This window comes from Erinaceus europaeus, chromosome 3, assembly GCF_950295315.1.
Source record: "Erinaceus europaeus chromosome 3, mEriEur2.1, whole genome shotgun sequence".
Classification (NCBI taxonomy): domain Eukaryota; kingdom Metazoa; phylum Chordata; class Mammalia; order Eulipotyphla; family Erinaceidae; genus Erinaceus; species Erinaceus europaeus.
This window is the reverse complement of record NC_080164.1, coordinates 177171237-177178066: the sequence shown is the minus strand read 5'-3', so window position 1 is coordinate 177178066 and position 6830 is coordinate 177171237.

The window sequence follows — 6830 nt, the reverse complement described above, 5'->3', positions numbered from 1 at the left end:
TGGAGACTTGTCTCAAGTGGCCTCCCCCAGGGCTCTGTTCTGTCTCCTACGCTATTTAATATTTACATCAATGACCTCCCAGAAACTTCTTCAAGTAAGTTCATCTACGCCGATGACATCTGCTGTGCAACTCAGGCATCCAAGTTCGACATCCTCGAGGAAACACTCACGAAAGACATGTCTCTGATATCTGATTACTGTAAAAAATGGCGACTAATCCCTAGCACTGCAAAAACGGTATCATCTGTTTTCCATCTACACCATGCCTCGGCCTCGCGTGAGCTTAATGTGCAGCTTGGCGATACGAGAATCCGGCATGAAGCCCAGCCAGTCTATCTTGGCGTTACTCTCGATTGCACTCTGTCATTTCACGAACATCTCATAAAAACTGCAGCAAAGGTGGGCGCGAGGAATAACATCATTGCAAGACTGGCCAGCTCCTCATGGGGCGCGAGCGCTTCCACACTACGATCATCATCTCTGGCATTATGCTATTCCACTGCAGAATACTGTGCCCCAGTATGGTTCCGTAGCCCCCATGTCCACTTGGTCGATTCCAAATTATATTCCTCTATGAGGATCATTTCTGGAACCATCCATTCCACCCCGGTTCCATGGCTGCCAGTTCTTAGCAACATCACCCCGCCAGATATTCGTTGGGATGCGGCATCATCTAAGTTCATTTCCCACGTCTACGCTCAACCGGACCTGCCAATATACGCGGATATCTTCGCCCACCCTGTCCAACGCTTGACGTCTTGTCACCCAATCTGGTCCCCTACGCCTACACTGAACTTCTCTGTTCCAGACTCTTGGAAACAGAGTTGGCAGTCAGCTGAGGTAAAGAACAAACACCTCATCACAGACCCCTGCAAGCGTCAACCCGGCTTTGACCTAGCACGTTATGATTGGGCCCTCCTCAATCGCTATGGAACAGGCCATGGCCAGTCCGCTGCTATGTTCCATCGCTGGGGAGCCAGAGACGACCCGAACTGCCCCTGCTCCAGATAGACTATGACCCACATAGTCAACGACTGCCACCTCTCCAGATTCAAAGGAGGTCTCGAAACTTTACATCAGGCTCAACCTGACGCTGTTGACTGGCTATGGAAGAAGGGCAAATGCTAGAAGAAGAACTGGGGCTTGGTGTCAGCACTATGTACGAATCCACTGCTCCTGGCAGCTTTTTTTTTTTCTTCATTTGTTATTGGATATGACAGAAAAATTGAGAGAGGAAGAGGAGATAGAGAGGGAGAGAGAAAAATAGACACCTGCAGACCTGTTTGCCACTTGTGATGTGTCCATGCTGCAGTGGAGAGCCAAGGGTTCAAATCCAGGTCCTTGCAGGAATTTTGCGATTAATATATGTGCATTTAACCTGATGCACTACTGTCCTCCCCATATGCTTCTGAAGCACTTAATTTTCTCTCTGTTCTATCTTTGCTTTGTCTCAATGAACACTTATCTCCCTGGCTATCTGTCTCTTATGGCTCTTCCTTGCAAATGTCAGTCAAGAACCCTACTAGCTGAGCTTAAAGGGGATCTCTGTGTCCTTTGTCCTGTTCCCTCTTGCTCCCCTGCAACAAAACTTCAGCGTCAGGACTGTTCCTGCTCTCATTAGAAATTGGAGTGATAGAGAAGAGAAGTTATTTTCTGTGTCTACATGGATAAGACTTTCTGAGCCAAGACATCTGGGTTTAGAGAAAGAACCAGCTTGGGAAGTTGATTGAATAGCAGAAAGGACCCCAAGAAGGATTCAGAGCTCTGTCTATGTTAAGGATTCTTAGCTCTGTCTACGTTTACATCTCAAAGGAGGATAAAACCCTTGGTTACAGGGTCCAGTTAGTCTGATATACCCATGGGAGGCATTTATTCACATTCCAAGAGACTAAAATTCCTGATATTTCCACATCCCGGTCTCAAAGAAGGTCGACTATATTAAGGAATTTAAGGTTCTCTTCCAGCTCCATCAGGACCTGGAGAGGGAAGGAGGACACAGGCAGGGCACATTTGGATGTAGTAATGAGGTTATGTGTGGCTTGGAGGGGAAGAGGACGAGATCTGGAAGGAAAAGGGGGGCAATTATGTACAAATGTAGACAACTGTGAGAAGATAGTTGGCCCATGTCTACAACCTTGGGAGAACTGCGGTGGTTGAGGATTCTGGTGGTGGGAATGGTATGAAATTATACCCCTGTTGACATGTAATTTTGTAAATCCTTCTTTTTTTTTATATTTTATTTTACTTATTTATTCCCTTTTGTTGCCCTTGTTTTATTGTTGTAGTTATTATTGTTGTTGTCGTTGTTGGATAGGACAGAGAGAAATGGAGAGGGGAGGGGAAGACAGAGAGGAAGAGAGAAAGATAGACACCTGCAGACCTGCTTCACCGCCTGTGAAGAGACTTCCCTGCAGGTGGGGAGCCGGGGTTCGAACCGGGATCCTTATGCCGGTCCTTGTGCTTTGCGCCACCTGCGCTTAACCCGCTGCGCTACAGCCTGACTCCCTTGTAAATCCTTCTTAAATCACTACTTAAAAAAAGAATTTTAAGGTTCTTTCCATTTCTGGAGTGGAAGGAAGAACATGCATAGAACTTCCTAAATTCATATATTAATAATTCCTCTGTGTGTGTGTCTGCATTTTCACTGTTTCTCTTCCAAAGGAAGAAAGGGGGAGAAGCTGCAAATACACCTGTTACTGTATGTAATATTTTTTGCCTTGATCCAGAAACTTCATGTTTGCATTCAGAATGGTATAATTATCCACATTTTTATTTTCAGTTATTGCCACCAGGGTTATTGCTGGGACTCAGCACCTGCATGATGAATTCACCTCTCCCAGTGGCTATTTTTTCTTTCTTTTATTTGGTAGGATAGAGAGATATTGAAAGGGGAGGAGGAGATAGAGAGGGAGAGAGAATGGCAGACACCTGCAGCAGTATTTCACTGCCTGTGAAGCTTCCTTCCTTCAGATTGGGACTGGGGGCTTGAACTCACATCCTTGTACATGGTAACTAACATATGTGTTTTAGCAGTCATGCTACAACTGGCCTTCTGTCCCTGGGAAATTTTAAACCCTCTGAAATTTCTAGTAAAAATGTATGAGAGAGAGAGAGAGAGAGAGAGAGGGAGATATGAGGGGGTCAAATCTGGAACTTCATGCATGTAAGTCCTGTTTTCTGTTGTCTGTTTAGGGAAAGCAACTCCTCTCCCTTGACCCTACCATTAGCCAGAAGAAATGGCCAGAAGCAGCCAGAAGTCCCTACACCAGCATTCCCTCCCCAAACTTGGAAATCTAGGAAGCTCAGGAAGCTTTATTATTTATTATTCTCTCTCTCTCTCTCCCTCCTCTAGGGTTATTGTTGGAGCTTGGTGCCAGTGCTATGAATACACTACTGCTGACAGCCACTTTTTCCCATTTTATTGCATAGGACAGAGAGAAATTGAGACGGGGAGGGAGGCAGAGAGACACCTGCAGATTTGCTTCACTGTGAAGCTTTCCCCAATGCAGGTGGGGAGCAGGGTTTGAACTTGGATCCTTGAACAGGTTCTTGCAGTTCATACTATGTGCGTTTAACCAGGTGCTCCAACTCCTGTTTCTCTCTCTCTCTCTCTCTCCCTCTCTTCCTGTCTACATGCCTCTACAGCATAGCCTTCCTCTCTTTTCCTATCCTTACTTTCTCTTAATATATGCTCATATCTTTGAAGCATGACAGCCTCTCTTGTGATTTTTCTCTGGAGGACTGTGTAAGCCCCCTCAGAATCAAGCTTGGAGGAGACTGCCTGTTCCCTCTCACTCCCCTCCACTGAATCTCTCTCTAGTTCCAAATGCCGTCTCCAGGGAAAAAAAGAATCCCCACTTATGGCTGTCCACTGGTTCTCTATGAACTCCTGGGAAAAAAAAAATCAAGAATCACTGCACATAAAATGGAAAAGGAAAAACCAGATGCAAGCAAATAAATATATCTAGGGGATTTGGTGAAGGAGTCTGGAAGGAAATTGTTGGAGGGAAAGGACCATGAACATTTGTTATTACAGAGAATCCAAGAGGGAAGAGAAAGTCAAAGGATGGGGGTGACTGGTCAACCATGTCTAACATGATAAGAGCCAACAAACATGATTCCTACCAGGTGTGATTGTCTGTGCTCTCTTGGGTTATAAATCATTTGCAAGTTCTCATGGAATGCATTATTTATAATTAAGACTAGAAAAAGCTTAGATACAACTGGCAACGAATCCTTCTACTGTGGCCCACGAGATGGCACTGTGTACCAATAAGAATATTCATCTGGTCTTAGTCTTCTTCATCTTTGGCTAATATGTGGATACCTGGTTCCATGCATTATTTATTTATTCAGAAAATACTGGCATCTGGAAACAATATCTCTATTTTTTTTTTTTTTACAATTCCTGTTTACCCTTTAATTAATTCTCAGTGAACTTAGGAAAAACCTTCTTGCAAATCTTAGTCCTGATAAGGAATTGAGATCTAATCCCTAATTAAAACAAAAAAAAGTCCTCATACACAGACATTGCTGGCACTGATTCATCCTGAGGGAGCTTAGAGACTGGGAAAGACCAGAGGTGTCTAAGAGTGAGAGAAGTGAAAAGGCCTTGTAGCTTGGTCAAAAAAGCAAAAGCCATGAGTTTCAGTCCTAACCCACCTAGCCATGGAGTCTGGCAGCCAGAAGCTCAAGGAGACACAGTGCTACTCTAGAGAGGAGAGATCTTCTTATCTCAGGATGTGCACAAGTCAACCCTTTTGTTTAAACACCTCTTTCTTTCTAAGGGAGTTTAGATATCTAAGATATTCTGCTGGAGAAGATGGTTTGGTGGAGGATGAGGTGCACTGACACCTATCACAGAGAAGTGTGCAACTCTCTTCTTATTTACTTGTTTTATTAAATAGGAACAGAGAAAGGTAGGGGGAGAAAGAGAGCAAGAAACAGCCCTGCTTCAGCACTTGGGAAGCTTTCCTCCTGCAGGTGGGGAACAGTGGTTTGAACCTGGGTCCTTGCGCACCATAATGTGTGTGCTTAACCAGGTGCGCCACCCCCTGGCCCCAAGAATTCTTATGATGCTGCAGAAAGAAGAACAAATAGCTTAAGGTAGGCACCAAGAGGATTAAATCTGTCTTCTGACCAAAGGAAGTCATGACACAATTTGGCATTTAGATGTTACTTAACAATTTACGGAGTCTTTTAGAGCTTCCGCATCTTGTCTGACTCTCAGAACTGGGAGGTGCGTGGGGAGTGCGACCAACCTCAAACCAGGATACCGGACCTCGGGGAAGTTCAGAGTCTTGCTCAAAATTACACAGCAACCAACAAGGAGATTGGGTGTGAAAAGCTTGCTCCATAACGTCCTTATTGGTGATGTAGGTGCAAAGCAGTAGGACGTTACAGAGATTGATAGACTAACCACAAAATAAAGACATGAACAAGGAGGCAGCATATGTTAACTAATGTCCCCATTTCAAAGGATTTGGTTAAAATGTCTATTCGCCATTATATCAACCTAAGAATCTGTGGTTGCTCTCCACCATCACTGGTCATCTCCATCAGGAACAACTTCCTAAACCTTATTGTGGGCTTCGAAAGGACCTTGCCTTCAATGTGGAACAACAATGGAAGGGATTGCCCCACTCTCTGAAAGGAGGTTAGGTCAACATACTCTGCCACTGGAGGAAGACAGGTCCTGAAATGAGTGCAGCCTAGAATGTTCCTTGCTATGACCACGGAATGCAAGCTCAGACCTACAGGGATGCAAAGATTACATAGGTTCTTGTACTAAATATGAAGAGATGGGCTGTAGGTTAGATTGATGAGGCTTACTCTTAAGAGTGTTTATATACTTTTCCTATATTTGGGAGCTACTCTCTGACCTGATATAGCTTTCTAGTCCTATTCCCAGCTCTGACACCATCTCCACAGACAATACTTTCAACCCACCTGAATGTTGGTTGTAGGGCTCAGACAGAAATTAATAAAGTCATGGGCCCCTTGGAATAGACCTAAAATAGACTTCCTAGCTTCTTCCAACATGAAGACCTCAAATTTCATCTGCTGTATTCTTATGTCTGGGTTCCTGTTTATTACTGATTTGTCCTCCTTTATATCTTAATGCTCTTCAGCCACCAAATTGCAGAATCTACTATAATTCCATCCTGACTTCCTTAGGCAGACAAGCTCACCAATGTGTCCTGGAACCCAAGCTCTTCAGAACCCTTTTCCAGTAGGGAAAGATAGAAACAGGCTAGGGGTATGGATCCACCAACTGATAGGAAATTTGCAGATTTTAGCCCCGGATATGCTTATAATATGTGCTTATTATCTGATTGTGATGCATTTGTACATAGGCCTCAATATAGGGCAGAGAGACTGAAAATATAATAAAGGGTTAAGAATGTGTAGACAGACTGAGGTAGTGCAGGTGGTTAAGTGCAGGCTGGCCTTCACTGGGTGATAAGTTGAGATGGTGAAGGTCAGACTGAATTTTTACTGAGAGGGCAGCTTCTGTAACCCTGGCTAGCTTCTGCCCTGCTGAAAGCTACCCACCCATCCCTCCCACCAGTGGTGCATCTTATGCTGAGGCTAAACTTTCCCAGATGCAGCTCTGCAGGAAAGATAACAGTAATGAAGGAAACCAGACCCTGAGCAATGGGTTGAAGTCCCACCCCTTCACCTTGCAGACTCTGCTTCTTCCATGACGCTTCTGCTTTCAAGCCTGTACCCCCTGTATAAGCATGTACTTCCCTTTGTTTGGGGCCAGAGTTTTCAGAATGATCTGAGCTCCTGGCATGTGTGTAAATAAAAGGCTCCTTTCTTCCTCC